General features: G+C 46.3%; 1 long non-coding RNA gene across 2 annotated transcripts; it reads right to left on the minus strand.

Moving 5' to 3' along the window:
* Positions 1 to 5292: 5292 nt before the first annotated feature.
* Positions 5293 to 12067, minus strand: LOC146209764 (uncharacterized). 2 transcript variants are annotated; one of them, XR_014703474.1, is made up of 4 exons: positions 11978 to 12067; positions 7184 to 7341; positions 6128 to 6268; positions 5293 to 5402 (listed from the first exon to the last, which is right to left on the minus strand). It is a non-coding gene; the product is annotated as an uncharacterized LOC146209764 (long non-coding RNA). The 2 variants fall into 2 exon arrangements; XR_014703473.1 differs by lacking the exon at positions 11978 to 12067 and having other exon boundaries at positions 7184 to 7493.
* Between the last annotated feature and the right edge of the window lie 8973 nt (positions 12068 to 21040).

The following is a 21040-nucleotide window of genomic DNA, read 5'->3' on the forward strand; positions in this document are numbered from 1 at the left end:
TCACGAACGTAGCAACTGGCGTTAGCGGTGGGAGGGAGTACGCTGTCAAACGGAAGGGGAGGGTCACGGCCCTATAGAAGATAAAACGGTGAGTAGCCCATTGTGTCGTGACGAGAGGAATTGTACGCTAACGTTACAAACGGCAGTGTGACATCCCAGTCACGGGGATCATCCGAGACATACATTGACAGCATGTCCGTGAGCGTGAGGTTGAGGTGTTTGGTGAGGCCGTTCGTTTGTGGATGGTAAGCGGTGGTAAAATAGTGCTTAATGGAGCAGTACCGAAGCATTCTAGTGCTTTCTTGACCTCGTCCTTCGTCACTGGTGGAACGTCTGACTGTTTTTCCCTACCGCCAATCTCATTACGGTCCTGACTACTTTGGCTACTGTAGAGATCTGTATAGAACTCCTCGGCTACTTTGACTATCTTGTCCATATTAGTGATGACGTTGCCCGCCTTGTCCCTTATCGCATACATCTGGTTTTTGCCTATGACCAATTTCTTCTTTACCGCTTTAAGGCTACCCCCGTTCTTTAAAGCATGCTCAATTTTCTCCATGTTATACTTCCTTATATCGGCCACCTTGCGCTTATTGATAAGCTTTGATATCTCGGCCAATTTGATCTGGTCTGTTGGATTGGAAGCTTTCATACTCTAGCGTTTCTTAATCAAATCTTTCGTCTCCTTAGACAGCTTACCGGTATCCTCTCTAACTACCCTACCGCCTACTTCTAGCGCGCACTCAGTAATGATATCTCAGAAGTTATTGTTCCTTGCCTCTAGGGTAATGTCGCCATCCTCAGCTAGAGCTGAATACCTATTCTGTAGCGAGATCCTGAACTCTTCTGCCCTCCCCCTCACCGCTAATTCGTTGATGGGTTTCTTTCTTACTAATCTATTGCGTTCCTTCTTCAGATTTAGGCTAATTCGGGACCTCACCATCCTGTGGTCACTACATCGCACTTTCCCGATTACCTCTACATCCTGCACAATAGCGGGGGTTGAACACATTATGAAGTCGATTTCATTTTTAGTCTCTCCGTTAGGACTTTTCCATGTCCATTTCCGGTTCTTCCGTTTGCTGAAGAAGGTATTGGGATGGAGCGCATATGGCAAGCACTCGCAGATTATGACTAGCAGCTTACCGGTATCGCTCAAGAGGAAAGTATACAACAGTTGCATCTTGCCTGTACTCACCTATGGGGCTGAAACGTGGAGGCTAACCAAGAGAGTTCTACTTAAGTTGAGGACAACCCAGAGGGCTATGGAACGAAAAATGGTAGGGATAACATTAAGAGATAGAAAGCGTGCAGAGTGGGTCAGAGAAATAACTAAAGTTACCGACATTCTAGTGGAAATTAAGAAGAAGAAATGGACATGGGCAGGACATGTAGTGCGAAGAGAGGATAACCGATGGTCGCTGAGGGTAACAAACTGGATTCCAAGGGAAGGAAAGCGTAGCAGGGGGCGGCAGAAAGTTAGGTGGACGGATGAGATTAAGAAATTCGCAGGGGTCAAGTGGATGCAGCTAGCACAGAACCGGGTTAAGTGGAGAAATATGGGAGAGGCCTTCGCCCTGCAGTGGGTATAATCAGGCTGATGATGATGATGATGACCGAAGCATTTGGTCGACTACTCGAGCCAGAAAGCAACGGCCACGGTCAGTGAGTAGCTGGCGTGGAGCACCATGGAGCAGGATGAGTTCATGGAGAAGAAACGTAGCCACGTCAGGTGCACAGCTGGTGGGTATCGCTCGGGTGACAGCGTAGCGTATATTATAATCTTTGGCCACCGCAATCCATTTATTTCCCAACGCAGAAAGTGGGAAAGGCCCGAGAAGGTCAAGGCCAACTCGGGAGAACGGGTCTACTGGGATGTCGATCGGCTGCAGGGATCCAGCAGGCATAACCGAGGACTTCTTCCGTCACTGACACCGGTCACAAGAAGCCACGTAACGACGTACAGAGCGATAGAGGCCTGGCCAAAAAAAGTGGCGGCGGACGCCATCGTACGTGCGAAACATGCCAAGGTGACCCGCTGTGGGTGCGTCATGCAGCTGTTGAAGAACGGTGGTACGCAGGTGTCCGGGGACTACGAGCGCCATCTTGTCGCATATTCCGTCGGTATGAGGTGCCGTTGTGGAGCACAAACACAGCAAGGGTAGCTTCAAAGTGATCAATTCTGAGGCGATTAATAATGCTGCAAAGCTTAGCATCTAAGCGCTCCTCATTGCGAATGCTTTAAAGGTCAGAGACGGCCAACACATATGTGTCATCGTCGCACTCACTCGCAGGTGGCGGATCTACCGGGTTGCGGCCCAGGCAATTGGCGTCAGCGTGCAGCCGGCCAGATTTGTGGACGACAGAAAAAGTGTATTCCTGAAGTCTGAGGGCCCCACGGCCCAGGCGACCAGTAGGGTCCTTCAGCGTAGAAAGCAAACATAGGGCGTGGTGGTCGGTGATGACGGAGAACGGGCGGCCAACAAGTAAGGGCGAAATTTTGTAATGGCCCACACGAGGGCTAAACACTCACGCTCTGTGATCGAATAATTCTGCTCAGCCGCTGAAAGGAGACGACTGGCATAAGCAATGACGCTAGTGCAACCCATCTGCTGATGGGCAAGTATGGCACCATACCGTGACCACTGGCGTCGGTGCGTACCTCTGTTGGTGCCGAAGGACTGAAGTGTGCCAGGACGGGCGGGTTGGTGAGGGCTGCAATGAGCGCAGAAAAGGCTTGATATTGTTCTTGGTGCCAACAAAATGGAGCGTCGTTCTTCAAACGATTGGTGCGTGAACGAGCCGTCTCCGCAAAGTTGGGTACAAACCGCCGAAAATAGGAGCAAAGCCCAAGAAAACTACGTACGTCACTGGTACAACGGGGTGTAGGAAATGCACTTACAGCACGTATTTTGTCTGGATCGGGTTGAACGACACGGGCGCCGACCACGTGACCGAGCACCTTGAGATCACGTGGCCGAAGCTACATTTCTTCGAGTTCTGCTGCAGACCAGCTCGTCGGAAGACGCCAAGAATGGTATCAAGGCGATAGAGATGGCTCTCGAATGTAGAAGAAAATACAATGACGTCATCGAGATAGCACAAGCACGTCGTCCATTTCAAGCCGCGCAGGAGAGAATCCATCATGCACTCGAATGTTGCGGGCGCATTACAAAAGCCGAAAGGCATCACCTTGAATTGATACAGGCCATCGGGAGTGACGAAGGCGGTCTTCTCTCGTTCTCGTTCGTCGACTGCGATCTGCCAATAACCGGAACGAAGATCAATGGAAGAGAAATAGCTGGCAGCTTGCAAGCAGTCGAGGACATCATCTATCCTTGGGAGTGGGTAAACGTCCTTTGTAATTTTGTTCAGGTGTCGGTAATTAACTCAGAACCTGCAGGTATTGTCCTTCTTTTTAACAAGCACGACAGGCGACGCCCAGGGACTGCTGGAAGGCTCTATAATGTTTTTTGCTAACATCTTGTCCACTTCATCTTGTATGAAGCGACGTTCAGAAGTGGCGACTTGATAAGGTTTTCTGTGAATTGGCCGGGCGTCTCTGGTATCAATACGATGTGTAACGAGGGACGTTTGGTTTAAGGGCGGTCACCAAAATCGAAAATATCGCTTTACGAAGTCAGAAGACTAGTAAGTGCTGTAGCTCGGTCAGGGCGCAAGTTAGGTGCAACCATTCCTGATATGCGGGCCTCCGGAGGTGGGGTAGATGCAGGGCGTGTCGACACTTTAGCAGTAGGGTCAAGTAAAAGAGCGGCAACTGTGACGTCAGACAGCGGGATCAGTTCGGCGAGAGTAATGCCCTCAGGAAGAACTTGCACAAAAAGGTCAAAGTTCAAGACTGGAATGTAAGCGTTGTTATTTTCTACGTGCACGAAGTTATGAGGGAGAGCGATCCTACGCTCTAGTGCCACGTCGGTTATGGTGCAAACAACGTAGTCGCCATCAGGAACGGAGAGGAAAGGCGACATGAGCACATACACTGCAGCTTCTAGTGGCAGACGAGTAAATGTAGAGGAGCGGAGACAGAGCGTTGAAGTATCAGAGGCCTATTTGTCAGGACAGAGTGGCAGGTCCAGATGAAACAGTCCAGACGAACAGTCAATAAGCGCGGAATGTGCAGTTAAAAAGTCGAGTCCTAATATAACGTCCTGAGGGCAACTGGTTAGGACTGTAAATAGGACGGGGATATGGCGATCGGCAATGGTAATTCTCGCAGTAACGCAGTACACATACCAATCACAGTAGCTGTGTTGCCATCAGCAACACGAATGGTAGATGAGGAAGCGGGTTTGAGGACTTTGTTGAGGCGTTGACGGAGCGAGGAATTGAGGACAGAAATGTGGGCGCCAGTGTCAATAAGGGTAGAAACTGAGACTCCGTCCACAAAAATGTCTATGAAGTTACGTCTGGGTGCGAGGGTCAGCTCCGAGTTGACAGTCCGGGTAGGTAATGCAGCGTCACTCCCGTGCGCTGCACTCGCTAGTTTCCCGAGTGGGCGCCGGCGTATGATGGGGAGGAGTTGCGGCGAGGCAGCGGCGAACGACATCGCGAGACCGTGGAGATGGAGATCGGCTGGAGTGACGGATACTTGAGATGGCTGCGGTGTGAGGTTCATCTGGGTGAGGAGGGAAGTGTCCAGGTCCATCATATGAGGGGCGGAGCTGTTCAGGTTGGGAAGGGAAGCGTCGAGGTCCGTAGTAGTACCAACGATCAGCGTTGTAATAGGAACGAGGTGTGGGGAAGGTGCGACTGAGGCAATAACGGGAAGCGTGGCCGGCTCGACAACAAATAAAACAAATTGTCCTGTCATCTGAGGTGCGCCACTCTGCAGGATTGCGACTAACGTAGCGACGTGGGGGAGCTTGGCTAGTGCCCTTACAAAAATGTCTATGATCACTTTATGCGATGTCTTTAGACAATATGATCATAGAAGCTGTTGACCATCAAAAGAAAGTCTTTAGAACACGTATGATCTATGTATGATCTCCCTTCCGACAATTGGCCACCGTGATTGAATAGAATGTATTTACATAGAACGTATTTATACCTCCTATGATTAGCCTATTGATAGCATATATGGATACTGTAACGACTGTGTTCCGATAATTGGCCACAGTTATTTTAAAGAATCGTGTTCATACAAACTATTAATACCTTGTGTTATGCTAACTATATTTCAAGTGTCCAATAATAACGTGTATTTTACTCACTATTCACATGCATGTAATATTTCATGAAAAGTGAGAGTAGCAAAAGAAACAGATGCAAATTCATACCTTCATTTATTGCACAAACCCTTGACACATAAACACTTGGTTTCCGACGGCAACGACATTGTGTGTTTGATGTACCAGCCATATCAAAATTTATCATGGTGTCACCTAGAAAAGAAATATACATGTTCAAAATAATTGCCAATTTCGCACGCTTTGTGCTAGGATCACACACATCTCTCTTCACTCAGATGCCTGTTTTTCCTCAAAATATGCTAACTGGTTTCCAACCACTTTCTGTACAAACTAGTACCTGCAAAACACCCTCAGGAGATAGACTATTGCTGTGTTTAGTTGTATTCCTTGTGATCCTCTATATCATTCGACATTAGTTTATCACAATGGGGGCCCAGGAAACAAAGGAGTGAGATTTACACGCCAGTATGCTTGATCATCAGATAAACTCCTCTGCCATTTGCTACATCAAGCAAATACACATGTTGAGCGGCAACGTATCAGTATGTATACATACACTTTGGTGCATGCTACCAGCAAGTGATGCCACTATGCCTGTTTGCTCCCATTTTTCCTGAGTGATGGCTGTGTTTGCCATAGCAGATGACACACACACACATAATTACTGAAGGAGACCAGCTACACCAAGCACCTAGGGGAATACAAGAGCGATAATAGGGAATGATGAAGAATATTATAGTTAGCCTACAATATGCAGTCACACATACTTTTTGCTACATATGCAGGTAACAAGTCTCAATAGTGTATTCCCAGAGAGTAAGAAAATAAGAAAGTGCCACTCATGCCCATCTTTTCCTTTCAAGAGCTTGTCACCAAGGTAAAATCTTTATCACATATGAAAGCAAAATTTAGAATACCTTTCTTTTATAAGAAGTCCACATGGATGCTGCTACGTCCCACTGCTACTTGTCCAGGAAGTCAGGTTGCCTTGTTACTTGTCGGCACAGACCATGGCAACAGGGTGTCTCCAGATATGGTCGAATGAGGCAACAAGAGGACTGCATGTACATATGAGAACACTAGTCAGAACAGCAGGAAGAAAGATTTTTTGAATAATAAAGGAAAAGTCAAATGCACAAGTATAAGAAACATACGAGGAGTATTTCATATGGTTGCTGAGTGACAGCATGAAAAGCCCAGAATTGAAAACGCAATGCTCCACTGAGGAAAATTACATAATCATAAAATACATAAATACATAATAATCTATGTAATCTCAGGAATAGTGGCAAGTCTTATGTAGGCACTATCTTTTGGAGATACGTGGAAAGACAAGTCAGATGGGGTGGTAAAAAATGACTGGTTTGGTTTATGTGGTTTAACATCCCAAAGCAACCCAGGCTATGAGAGATGCTGTAGGGGAGGACTTCAGAGCGTTTGACGAGCTGGGGCTCTTTAACGTGCACTGACATCGCACAGGACATGAATGCCTTTTTGCTTCAATTTTGAGCTTACTGCTGAACTGGTCGTACTCAAAATAGGTTGGCACTACTTTTATTTAAATTTAGACAAGGTCTTTTTGAGGATACAAGACTTGCATGTGTCCCAGACACATTCAGGGAGACACGTTGGCCCTGTGAGAAGGCTTAAAACGTGGACAGCTTGTCTCATTAAAACCCACCCGGCCCCGCATAATCACTTTTTGGTACCTAATATTGCCTGCTTTGGCTCGTCAATAGTAGGCTACCGACAATAGGAGCTAAATTATTTCATCCTTAAAAAATCATGCATCTTACTGCTGGAATATGCAGTCACACATAATTTTTGCTACATATGCAGTTAACAAGTCGTAATAGTGTATTCCCGAGAGTAAGAAATTAAGAAAGTGCCATAAATGTCCATCCTTTCCTTCAAGAGCTTGTCACCAAGGTAAAATCTTGATCACATATCAAAGTCAAATATAGGAGAAATACCTGTCTTTTATAAGAAATCCACATGGATTCTGAAGAAACCATGCAGCTACGTCCCACTGCTACTTGTCCCGGAAGTCAGGTTGCCTAGTTTTTACTTGTCGGCACAGACCACGGCAACAGGGAGTCTCCAGATATGGCTCAATGAAGCATCAAGAGGACTGCATATGCATACGAAAACACTAGTCAGAACAGCAGGAAGAAAGTTATTTCGAATAATAAAAAAAGGAAAAGTCAAATGCACAAGTAACAGAAACAAACAAGGAATACTTCATATGTTGCTGAGTAACAGCATAAAAAGAGAAGCACAGAATTAGAAATACAATGCTTCACAGAGGCAAAGTACAGTAAAATGCTTGTGCACAAAATTCTCTTCTAGAGTGGAAGATTCAGTGATATATGCAAGGGGTTACGTCTATCTATTGTGCATGCATACGGTACTATAGGTATACAACAAGGTTGACGACTGGGCACGTTGGTATGGGTTCATACTGCACCAGCCAAAAGACAAGACACAGCAAAGAGGAGGACAGGACAAGGCTGGACTATCAACTGAATGTTATTGATAAGAAGAAAACAACGAAGACTCCTTCCGAAAAGCTCGCGCACAACCCAACCGGTGGAATGGCAGGAAATTGGGAAGAAGATGAAGAAAATTCAAAGCCAATTCCAAGTCAAGGCCTAACTAACGACTTTTCTAATAGATGAAGTTCCTTGCAATGAAGGCTAACAGACGCTTTAGCCACACACTTGTCCTCGGCTTTAGCAATGTAAAATGCTTCAACGAACTCTGCTGAGTTGATTACCAGTGCTGTAAACTACACCCGTATTATTGAAGTCAGGCGCACAAAGGGACGGGTCATGCTCCGACTTACACTCTCGGGATTGCACATGTAGCGCAAGATTAGAACTCGCCTTCCCTCCCAGAGAATTGGAGTGCTCCGTCAGGCGCACATTTAAACATCTGCCTGTCTGCCCGTAGTAGCACCGGCCACAATTCAGCGGAATGTGGTAGACCACATTCTTTCTGCAGGTGGTGAACTTTTTCTTGTGTGACACTGCACAACGAAAACTATCACGAGGTACACTGTCGAGCCCCTTTCTAACTCTAGAGCACAAGGCTCCTATCTTTTTTCTCGCTGTAAATACAACGGGCAGACAGGCAGATGTTTAAATGTGCGCCTGACGGAGCACTCCAATTCTCTGGGAGTGAAGGCGAGTTCTAATCTTGCGCTACATCTACAATCCCGAGAGTGTAAGTCGGAGCATGACCCGTCCCTTTGTGCACCTGACTTCAATACGGGTGTAGTTTACAGCAATGGTAATCAACTCTGCAGAGTTGGTTGAAGCATTTTACATTGCTAAAGCCGAGGACAAGTGTGTGGCTAAGGCGTCGGTTAGCCTTCATTGTAAGGCATTTCATCTATTAGAAAAGTCGTTAGTTAGGCCTTGACTTGGAATTGGCTTTGAATTTTCTTCTTCATCATCTTCGTCCCAATTTCCTGCCATTCCACCGGTTGGGTTCTGCGAGAGCTTTTCGGAAGGAGTCTTCGTTGTTTTCTTCTTATCAATAACATTCAGTTGATAGTCCAGCCTTGTCCTGTCCTCCTCTTTGCTGTCTCTCATCTTTTGGCTGGTGCAGTGTGAACTATATGAATACATTACTTCTGGGAAGTCAACCTCCACATCACCAGGTATCAAACTATTTCAGAAGTTTCTGAAAGATTTCTATGCAATGACAGGAAGATCTTTCACTATCAAACACAGTTGCAAATAACACTAAAATCCAATAAGCCCATGTATGTTTCTCTTAAAAATGTGCAGACGAAGGAAATGTAGTTGCTGCTCCTTTTATTTATTTACTTGTAACTAATACTGCATCATTTCCAGCTATAGCATGCGTGAACACAATGCAAACAAACAATAGAGGTGAGCAAGCTTATCGAAAGATTTAGAATGACTTTTTGTAATAAAATGAACAGAAATCATTTAACTAGCCATGTACAGGAGACAATGCATGTACTAAAGCAGAGCTGCACAGATTTAAGAGCCTTAAAAGCTCTAGCAAAACACCCTTCTTGTCACTTGTGCCTTTTCACAAGCACTACAGGCTGGCCGAGAGCTAGTTTAGATACAATACCTCTATCGCATTCAAACTGATCACTTTTTCAAATACACTGATAAACACAGGTACACATGGCTGAGCTTTCAAAGCATCATCTGTTGGACAAAACCCTCATTATACTCTTGGATAGGTCTGATAATAAAGATCAGCATGGCGAACAGCCATTCGGCGCTTCCATACGCTATGCAAGCTTAATAGCCTTATCATATCTTACAGAACACTGTTGTAATTTTCAACACCTGAGAACCAAATTCCATGGGGGTTTAAAGGGACATCTTTGAGCAAAGTTCACTGTAGGATATTGCCCCCAAAAAACAGAAATCACAACAATCTATAAACACATGTTCGACAGCCTCTGGCTTTCTGCACAAAATACGGTTCACACCCCATGGCAGAAAGATCTCTCTCTGCCATCTATGTTTATCCAGGCAGAACCCAAACATGCAATTTAAAAAGAAGATTTTTAGCAGGTTGTAAAGGCATTCGTTTTACATGTTAGAATGCATTATTATTTGATAAACACAAAAGGGCCGCCACACTGATACTTCCCTTCGTCTTGCAGCCCACCGCTTCTGTAACAAGCCCCCTCATGTTTGCAGAACTCAAAAACACAAAAAACAATTAAACAGAAAATGTTCTCCAACAGATAAATATCAACATATTACTTTTGTTATTGCTAGTAACTATTTGGCTCTAGGGTTAACGATGCATTTATTTAGGTTGTGAATAAAATGAGTTTGGAAGTTAATTGCAAATCTTGGTGACTAGCAAGAAAGTAAATATTTGTGTATATGTTGCTTTGAGCAAAGTAAATGTTCTCATTTAGTCACAGAAAAACAGAATACCACTTGAACGAACGTCACTTCGACGATGTATTCAGTTGTACGAACTTTATTAAATCCCCCCACTGAAGCTCTATTGAACACTATGCAAACGCACTTCATTTTAACAAACTTCAGTTATTGCTCATTTCAGTTCAACAAACATTTTCCGCTGTGCTATCCTGTGTCTTCAAAGTCATACTGAGCGCTTAAAAAAGCACAGTCCGCACTCTTTGTAGCATATTTTTATGTTAAGAACAACTCTTCATTATCGCGTGAAGAAAAGTGGCCGTTATTTAGCTTTAAAGTGAATTGGCTGTCTAAACTAGCTTGTAACCAGATGAATCCATAGCTGTCTGCACGCTTAATTAGCTGTACAGTCATAGCCAGTCAACGCCAGATCTTCAGCCCTACCAGGCCCTTTAGCTCCAAGAATTGCAAATGTGTGCATTTTGGTTAACCATGATCTGCTTGGAGAAAATGAAAGCCTTGTCTCCTCAGCAGGCCGTTGTGATAGGCAAGATTCTCAGGAGCTTGCACAGTAATCGAGTTCAAAACCACTGTAGTCCTTTCAAAAGTGCTGCAAAAGGTTATGCATTCTTCACTTGCAAATCAGCGCAGTGACAAATAAATGGCCTCAGATAAGATTTGAATAACCTAAAAATCTGTGACAGATTTTTTCTTTTTGGGCTCCAAGATTACCTCGGAAGGAGACTGTAGCCATGAAATTAGGAGCCTCCTGCTTCTGAGAAAGAGAGCAATGGTTAGCCTTGACCGCCTAGTAAAGAGCAGAGACATTAGTTTGCCAACCAAGATCCGTATAACTCGTGCTATGGTCTTTCCAGTTGTGATGTATCGATGCGAGAGTTGGACTGTGAAAAAGGCTGACCGCCGAAGAATTGACGCGTTTGAATTGTGGTGCTGGCGAAGACTCTTGAGAGTTCCTTGGACTGCCAGAAGATCAAATCAGTCGATATTGTCAACCATAAACCCTGACTGCTCATTGGAGGGTCAAATTCTAAAGTTAAAGCTCAGCTACTTTGGTCATCTGATGAGAAGAGAGGGGTTGCTGGAGAAAGATTTGATGTTGGGAAAGGTTGAGGATCGCTGGAGAAGGGGTAGGCAGCGAACACGATGGTTAGATGGTATCCTCGAGGCACTTCAGATGAAGTTATGTGATGTTAGGAAGATAGTGAGAGACCGGAAAGCGTGGCGTGACATGGTCCATAGGGTCACGAAGAGTCGGACACGACTGAACGACTGAACTGAATATTTCTTGAAGCTAATGGAAACAATCTTCCACGCATTTATTTCAGTCCAATGAACTTTCATTTCAACAAACTTTTTCCTAAGGTCCCTTGAACTTTGTTCAAGTGAAACATCACTGTATGTGTACATATGCTGAGGCAGTCTAAATAAACAGTAACTGAATGTCAGCATGAACATGCACACATATGCACAGTGCAGTCAGCTATATTATGAAACCATGTTTGTCACTGAGCTATTAAAACAGGTTTACTCAATTTTGCCTCAACTAGAAATAGTAGGTACTACTGCAATAAAACAGCTAAGTATATCTCCTGTTTTAAAGCTCTGAAGAGGCCATGAAAAATTTTCTTTAGTGCAGACTATGAGCAAGGTTCACCAACATATCAGTCTTGCGCTAAAAACACAGCAAGAATCATATAACAACACCGAGCTGGTTTCAAGCTTTGCTTTAATGAAGCCTGTTACACATCCGCCCTTTATACTCTCAAAAGAAAACAATAAATGCAAAGCATGAACCAGTAAAAATTTTACTGTTATAAAGCAAACACATGAATGCAAAAAACATCAGCATGTGATACCTACCAATTCAATGTCTCCTTTACAGGAAGAATGCTTTAGGGCAGGGCACCCATGGCTGATAGAATCAACTGCCTCAACAGATTCATGACGCTGTCTGCTTCATATTCAGGCAGCACACTCTCGATGGCAGATGAAATCTGCTGCAAAAGCAGTGTGACAATACAATTGTATCAGCTGGTCTGCAAGCATTATTGCTAAACAAGCCGTAAACGCAGTAAAAGAAAGACTTCATTAAATCCATGCTTCTCAAAACCCATAACATACCATTACTGTCCCTACACTCCTAAAGAAAAGCTGTCTCAGAAAATGAATTCCTAGCAGCTCTAGGTCACATGTCATAAGTTACCAAAAAACTGGATCCTATCATCTGTTTCAATTCTGACCCTTGTCAGCAATGTCAAACATTAATAAACGAAGAACTTCCATAGTTGAAATTCACTTTTCAAAATATGCTGTTTCTCTGTGAAGCTTAAAGGTTCTTAGAAATTAAACAAAACAGAAGACTAAGTTTGAAAGCTCTAATCGCTTAACTCACAGCCAATTGTTAGCTTGACCCACATAACTTGCCACGCCTCCGTTAGAAAGAACACTGGGCCTGTACTAAAATAATACGTACTGACCTACTAAGGATATAAATACAACTATTACTGCGTTTAAGTCTGCGAATTGTTATAAATAAAATTATATATCACCCCCCCCCCCATCTGTGCTTACTCTAAAGAAAAGCTTAAAAACCTAATTTTACGCGGAAAGTCGTTGCTTATGGACTGTTCCAATAAAGCGGTAACCGCATGAGGCGACAACACCTAGCGATCCGTCGCGCGACGCCGCCGCCAACGCCTGTCGTTGTCGCTGGTGCATACCGCACGGAGCGACGGCGCTCAGCGACAGAGGCGCGTTTTCAGCGTTGCTCTGTTACCGCCGCCTCGTCATTCGGTCAAGGGGAATGCAATCAGGCTATATCCCCATTTTTAACACTAAACAGCATGAAGTACGATAAAACACTGATGAAATTTCTTGTAACGCATCGTATTTTAAAGGGTCACAGCGCAGCGGTGCGTTACTATACACTGCGATGCCGACTTGCATTGCAAGCAGCGACTTTCTCCTGCTCCTTTCGGAAATTAACAATATCAAGCCACCCTAACCTTTTACTTTCTTTTATTACCCATCCAAGCTGTTACTGAATTATCTCGATGCACTCATATATATACACGGATCAGACGAAGTGAGCGCGAGAAGGCACCAGGTTCTTCGCCCAAACCGGACTAGGAAAACTAACTTCACACGCAATAAAAAGAAAATGAAAGCCAGAACGGAAGTTGAGCACCCTCTGCGATTGGCTGCCTCGCGAGCTGTTTCCAGGCGACACGCGAAATTTTCTAAAAACCCAGAAACCGAGCGACGGCGACGAGCGGCAATGCTTTGGCGACCCTCAGCCCGTCGCGCGACGGCGTCGCGCGGCATGTCGCCGCGAATTGTCGCCTCATGCGGTTAGCGCTTTAGAGGAGGACATCGTGATACCCAACACGAAACAACATTCCATTCTCATCGCTACAACAAGTGGGGAAAGGAAAATGAAATACGCGAGCATAAACCGAATTAAGCTAGGGGAAGAAGAAGAGGTGGCAGTCTTCGCCTACGTGGGCACTCCGGACGGGTGCGGCAAGGGAGTGGTGCACGGGGTGGATAGGATTTTCACCCAAGAAGACATCATGCAAATGCTAAGGCACAAGGCAAACCCGGAGGCTATCGGGGTAAGAAGACTCGGGAAAGATTCCACGACTATATTAATACTCTTCAAGGAGGAGAAAGTACCGAGGACCGTCATCCTTGGGGGAGCCCCGCACAGATGCTACCTGTATAAGAAGAAATATGAAGTATGCAAGGCATGCGGAAGACTAGGCCATAGAATCGACGTATGTCCAAACCCGACAAACATCAAGTGCCGTGGTTGCGGACAGGAAAATCCACCAGAGGACCACACCTGCAAGCTGAAGTGCCAACTCTGCGGGAAAGAGCACATGCTGGAGGACAGCAAATGCAAGCTGATCCATCGTACACCGTACGAAATCAAAAAGAGAATCTGGGAAAAGAAGATGAAGAAAGAAGCGGAATCGGAGGGAGCAACCAACCAAATCGCAAAAACCCAAGAACTCCAGAGCCGCCCAAGAGCCAGACAAGAAGGGGAGAAAGAAGGATACAAGCCCAGGACGAGCTCCTTCCCTAGACTAGGAGAGGAGCAGCGGACAGCCTCCAGGGGACGAAGCTCTTCCAGGCGGAGGAGCCAATCCAGGGGACTGTCAAGCTCGAGAGCCACGACCCCCAGTCGAGACCGAGACGAACCAACAACCGAGAATGGTGAGAGCAAAGGCGTGAGCTTCGCAGGCAAGGTTACCCAGGGCCGAAATATTAAGAAGGACAAAAAAGACGAGGAAATAGAAAAATTAACAAGCATTATTAAGAGCATGAATGCAACGATTCTTAGTTTAAAGGAGGAAATACAAAATTTAAAAACAGAGCGCAATACAGTGGCGACTAAATCTCAAACAAAAGCAGGCGGATCTGAAATAGGGGCGCCCAACAAAATTGAAGGCCAACATCTTACAGCTCAAGTCGACAACAAGGAAGCGGATAATAATATGCTGGTCGAGGATACCTCTCCACCCCCATCTAAACGCAAAGTTAGGGAAGATAGTAGCTCAGATCTAACAGTGGATGAAAAGCTAGAGAAAGTAAATGCGAAACTGGACAGAAGTCTTAAGAATTTCGCTAAGGAAAGAGACAGTAAACTTGAGGACTTAGCCAAGCAGATTCAACATATGCAGATACAGATGCAAAATCACTTTCACCTCATGACAGAGGCGCTCCAGCAATTAAAGGGGGAAACCGCCAACCTAAATGCGAGAGTGACTATACTTGAGGAGAACAAAACAAAGTTGAATAATGGACAGACCGCCCAATAACATCCAAATTTGGCAGTGGAACTGTCGCGGGTATCGACGCAAGCGACCGGTATTGCAGAGCACGCTGTCGATCCGCAAATCAGCCCCCCTTGCTATAGCGTTGCAGGAGACCGGCGGCCCGGCCAAATTGCAATGGTATCGCGCCTTCCACAGTGGGAAAGGGGACAAATCGAGAGTTACAACACTGGTGCAGAGAAACATAGCAACAATCCAACACGAATTAGAGGACAACGTCATAGAAAACGTCTTTGTAGAAATTCTAACAGGAAAAAAGGCGGAATCAAACATTTTCCTACTCAATATCTACAGCCCACCGAGACAACGGAAGGTCCGCTTCAGGGCGATAATAAACAAGGCACTTAAGGTAGCAGGGAACCAGCCGCTAATTATAGTGGGGGACTTTAACGCCCATCATCCGGAGTGGGGGTACACTAAGGAAGACGCAAAGGGGAGACAGTTGTGGGAGGACACGCATAACCTGGGGATAACATTGCTCACTGACCCATTACACCCCACGCGGGCGGGGAACAGCGTTACCGCCGATACCTCACCGGACCTGACCCTGATTAAAAACGTAGAAACAACGCAATGGCTAAATACGGAACTCAACCTGGGGAGCGACCACTCAATAGTGGAAACCACGGTTGAAATCAGGAGTAAAGTCAAAGGAAAAAAGTGCTTCCGGACGAAAATCACAGACTGGGACCGATTTAGAGAGATTAGGGGGAACAGAGACCTAACAGAGATAGGAAATATAGAGGACTGGAGCGAGGCGGTAAAGAAAGACACCAGGAAAACAACTAAGACGCTAAAGGGGAAAAAGCTCCGGAAATAGCGGACGCCCGACTCCTACACATGTGGGAGGCCAAACAGGGCATGGAACGTCGACTTAAAAGGCAGGTCAGAAACAACAAAAATCTCAGAAGAAGACTGGCGCGTCATAACAAAGAAATAGAAGATTACGCCTTTAAACTATGTGAACAAAATTGGACTAACAAATGTGGCGACATGGAAAGGAATATGAACCTCCCGCAGACGTGGAATATCCTAAGACATTTAATAGACCCTGAAACGTCCAAAACACAAGCACGAGTCAAAATGGCTAAGGTTAGACACGCATGCGAAGAGCAGGACGATGACATATTCATGAAGAAACTCGTCGAGACATACATAGGGGACACCGAAATTAGAGAGCTACCCGACTACCAGGGAATTCCAAATGAGGAGTTAGATGCGCCCATCACGAGAGCTGAAGTAAGGGCGGAGATATCGAAACTCAAAACCAAGTCAGCTCCAGGGCCAGATGGAGTCACAAATAAAATGCTCAGGAATTTAGATGACAACTCGATAGAGGCCCTTACCAGCTACATGCAGAAATGCTGGGAAAAAGGGGAGATCCCACCGCTGTGGAAAGAGGCTACCGTGATCCTGATCCCAAAACCCGGGAAGCAACCGAAACTGGAAAATCTCCGGCCTATATCGCTCACGTCATGTGTAGGAAAGTTAATGGAACACATAATTCAGACCAGAATTTCAAATTATATGGAGGAAAAAGAGAAATGGCCAGACGAGATGTATGGCTGCAGGCCCCATCTGAGCACACAGGACGTCATGCTGCGGCTGCAGCAAGACATAATTAATTCCAGAACCAAAGATGCGAAAGTCATTATGGGACTGGACCTAGAAAGGGCCTTCGACAACGTCAAGCACGAAGCCATCTTGGAAGGGCTCCAGCAGGCAGGAATAGGGCTAAAAACTTATTGCTATGTCAGAAATTTCTTAACGGACCGCACGGCGGTTATAACTTTCCAGGAAATACAATCTGGGGTGATCAAGCTAGGTAACAGGGGGACACCTCAGGGATCGGTACAGTCACCCACCCTTTTCAACATGGCCATGAGAGGGCTCCCGAAGGAATTGCGGAAAATTGGGAATTACAACTTAAATTACAGCCTGTACGCGGACGACATCAATCTCTGGATCAACAGAGAGAGCGACGCAGAGATCAATGAAACGCTGCAGGCGGCAGCAGATGTCATCTCTAAGTACGCGGCGGACAGAGGACTTAAATGATCGCCTGAAAAATCAGAAATCTTCGTGTATAATGACAAGGCACTCAGGAACAAACCTCCCTCTGACCCACAGGTGTACGTGGAAGGAAGGGAGATACCAAAAGTAGAGACAATACGAATATTGGGACTCCACTTACAAACACACGGAAGGAACACGATCACCATTAAAAAGTTAGAAAACCACGCGACCCAGACATTAAACCTCATCAGGAGGGTCTCACGTAACGGAGGCGGCCTCAAGGAAAAAAACCTCTTGAGATTGGTACAAGCCTTCATCATTAGCAGAGTGGGCTACGCCACGCCATATCTGAACCTAAAGGCAGATGAGAGGAGAAAGATAGACGCGCTCATCAGAAAATGCGTTAAAAAGGCCCTAGGCCTCCCAACATGTACATCGACGGAGCAGCTACTGGCCCTAGGACTGTACAATACGATTTCAGAAATCACGGAAGCGGTTAAAACCTCGCAACTTGAAAGACTCAGCACGACGCGAGTGGGAAGAGCTACGCTAAGTAACCTTGGAATAGCCACAGACAGGGGGCAAAAGGAAAGGGTTGACATTGACAGGAAAATCAGGGCGCACCTAAGAATCCCTCCCCTACCCAAAAACATGCACCCTGAGTTTAATAGGGAAAGGCGACAGAAAAGGGCGGAAGCGATAGAAACAATATATCGGAGCAAACCCCCAAATGAAGTTGCCTACGTAGATGCGGCAGGAAACAGACACAGTCGATACATGACCATAGCGGCGGTAGATGGGGGAGGCACCCTCATCACGGTGGCTACCATACTAGGGAAAGAAACCGAGATAGCGGAGGAAGCTGCGATAGCGATCGCTTGCGTTGGCACCAAAGCTAGATATATTATTAGCGACAGTAAAACTGCAATCCAAAATTTCAGTAGGGGGAGGGTAAACCCCCTCACCACCAAAATTTTAACACAAGGAGTGATTGATAGGACGATCAACATCATCTGGACCCCGGCGCACGAATCTGTCAGCGGTAACGAGGCGGCCCACAGTGCAGCTCGAGATCTCTACCTCCGAGCTGTACAGGATGGCTCGGCTCAGGTAGAACATAATAGAGAAGGGCGATTAATTTCGTATCAAGACATTACAGAACACTACAGGCAATGCCGGAGGCGTTTCCCCCCACCAAACACGGCGTTAAATAGAGGTCAGACAATGGCGTGGAGACGCCTGCAGACTGGAGTATACCCAAACCCAGTACTAAATAAACATATCCGATCGGACTGCGAGGACGATAAATGTAAAAAGTGTGGGGCGAGAGGAACCCTCGACCATATAATTTGGGAGTGCGCTTAGTCCCCAGGCAGGGCGCAAAACATTAGCAGTAGGGAAGCCTGGGAAACCTTATTGCGAAGCTCGGACCCTGAGCTCCAACTCACCGCCGTCCAACTGGCAGCAGAGGCCGCCGGCGAAACCAAACCGGCCAGCATCTAATGCGACCATCCCGTGCGGCTGGGCCGCTAAGTCCCCTCCCCCTTACAGGGGGGTGAGACAGAGCGGCCCAGGCGGTGTGGTCCTTCTCTGTTGGACAATAAAAGTTTTCAACAACAACAACAACAACATTAACCGGCTCCATGTGCAAATAGCTCAACGAAGAAACGCTATAAATGAAACAGATAGGTAGCGAGCGATCGCACGCATTTGATGGAATTTAAAAATGACAGGTTTTATACGTCCACATAGCTTTTACGCAGTACAAGGCCCCTCTCAATATTTGAAATTTGACGGTTATGGCTGCGAGGCCAAGCGGTTGTTTACCTTTGAAGAATTAGTAATAACTCCGCAAAAAAACGCCTTAAAGATCTCAACTATGTTGCAAAATGATCGGAAAGAGGCCGCGGACAATCGAAGATCATTTTTTAAAACTTAACTAGGTGATAAAAACGCTAAACAATGAAAAATCTTCCTAGAGCATTGGTCGTGCATTATGCAGCAAAGTAAAAAATGGGTAAACGCTTGTAATGTAAAAACTGCTCACTTCTGAAACACAAAATTTTCCGCGAGTATGCGCAAAGCGTTTATAAGAAAGGAATGAAAAAGTTTGTCAACTTACATTGAAGATTTCTGGCAGAAAGAACTATTTTCCACGCTCGACGTCGCCAAACAGCCACACACCGCCTCTCAGTCACGGGAGTTTTTGCAGATCTTCGGTGTGCAATCACGTGACACATGAAGCTGCATCACGTGTTTTGTGGAGTTCGCTTTCTTTCTTTCTTTCTTTTTTTTCCAGTCGCGCTGCCACGCCGCGCTGCTCCATCACGTGTCTTGTGGAGTTCGCTTTCTTTTTTTTTTTTCCAGTCGCGCTGTCGCGCCGCGCTGCTCAGAGGAAAGGCGGGATTAGTGGAACGCCGAGCGAGCGTCAGTTCTGTACGTTCGCTATCTTGTGCTTTCGTTCTTTTTCTTCCGGTGGTTTTGTGGGGTGGCTGGTATTCGAGGCGACGCAGAGACTCGGAGTGGCTAGCCCACTTCAGCGATCGTGTGTTTGCTTCCTTCATTGTAATGAAAACTTGAGTTCTTACCGTATGCGGAGCCGCACATATTGAGTGCCTGCGCATGAGTTATTTGCACGCACGCGCGCTCACACACATGCAGCTTTGCAGAGGCGAAAAAGAAATAGCTCTCAAGACTGAGAGCATCATACATTTGTGCTAAATAAACACGAAAAACTGATTGCTGATTTCGTTACTGTTACTCGGAGACAACTTTGCTCTGTGAATATTTTGTGAAACTTTAAACCCATCCTTTTTGCTGTATTGATGACATCACCGCGGTAATACCGTGAAATTGCGCTGTTATTCGGTGAACACATATCTGTTTTCGTTTTCTTTCCTTTTTTTGCTTTTGCTGGCGTTCATCTCTGTAATGTCTGCAATGTTTATGCCTGTGTTTATGCCTGTAATGTGTTCCATGTAAACTAGCTTCCCGTTGAGCTGTCACCTGCTGATGTTTGCGAGGGTCCTCGGCACTCTCAAGCAGTGTGCAACTGCTTTCCCGCTGAGGTGCCCCCCCCCCCCCCCCCGTCCTCTGGATTTGAAAACAAAAAATTGATTCATTGATTGATTGATTGATTGATTGAAGGGCGCGTAAATGAAGCCGTCACAGGTTTGATACCGCGCGCTGTCTACGTTGGCTAGCCTGCCCGCTTCTCCTTTCATACCTCCCGCACTTCTAGGGAAAAAAAAAAGAATGCGTGCGTGCGTGCGTGCGTACTGCTGTGTGCTTTGCTCGCAGGGCGGCTAGACGCCCCCCCCCCCCTCCTCCAGCTCGAAGCCGCGCTCTGATGGCCAAGCGCCTCCTTGCATCCTTCCCGCGCATTGGATTTGAAGGACAGCTTGCAGCCAACCTCTCGAGAGGGTGGTTGCGACTAGAACTAGCATAACGTTCCCAATGCATCACAGCGGAAGGATGAATATGTTCAGCTACAGCTGGTCGATATTCCGTGGTTCGGGTCAAGTGCGTGTTAATTGTGCCGTAAGGGCGCTTAATTGATTTACAGATGTCGGTGCCGCGGACCGCAGCTTGCGCGCTGATATAGTTCACGAGCCTGCATGAAAGCTATGCGAAGGCTGCTAGCGAATATGCGTGTTTCTGCTGGCGCATTCTGTGCCGTTATGTGTGTTAGTACGCCGCCCCCCCCCCCCCTCCCCAGCCGCCGCGCCTTCTCTTGCCCCCCCCTCTTCCCTTACCATTAGCGCGCTTCCTTACCCTGCCCTTGCCCTAAGCTCGCACCTCACCCAGACACCACCTCCAGCAAAAACATAACAGACAAAAGCAGAACCTGTAGAGCGCTCGCTCGGTTGACGCACATGTCCAAAGGCTGCTGGGTGGTGTCGGATAACCTCCGCGAGCGAAACATACGATGCGCGCGGTCAGGAACAGATGGGCGAAGAGATGGCCGCTGCCTTGACGGGAGCGGCGGCGCAGAAGTGAATAAGAGAATAAGACTATCGCTAACATACTGAGCGCGGCGAGAGAAAATGTCGGCGGCGGGCGCCGATTT

This window comes from Amblyomma maculatum, chromosome 1, assembly GCF_055883805.1.
Source record: "Amblyomma maculatum isolate TAMU_Amacu chromosome 1, ASM5588380v1, whole genome shotgun sequence".
NCBI lineage: Eukaryota > Metazoa > Arthropoda > Arachnida > Ixodida > Ixodidae > Amblyomma > Amblyomma maculatum.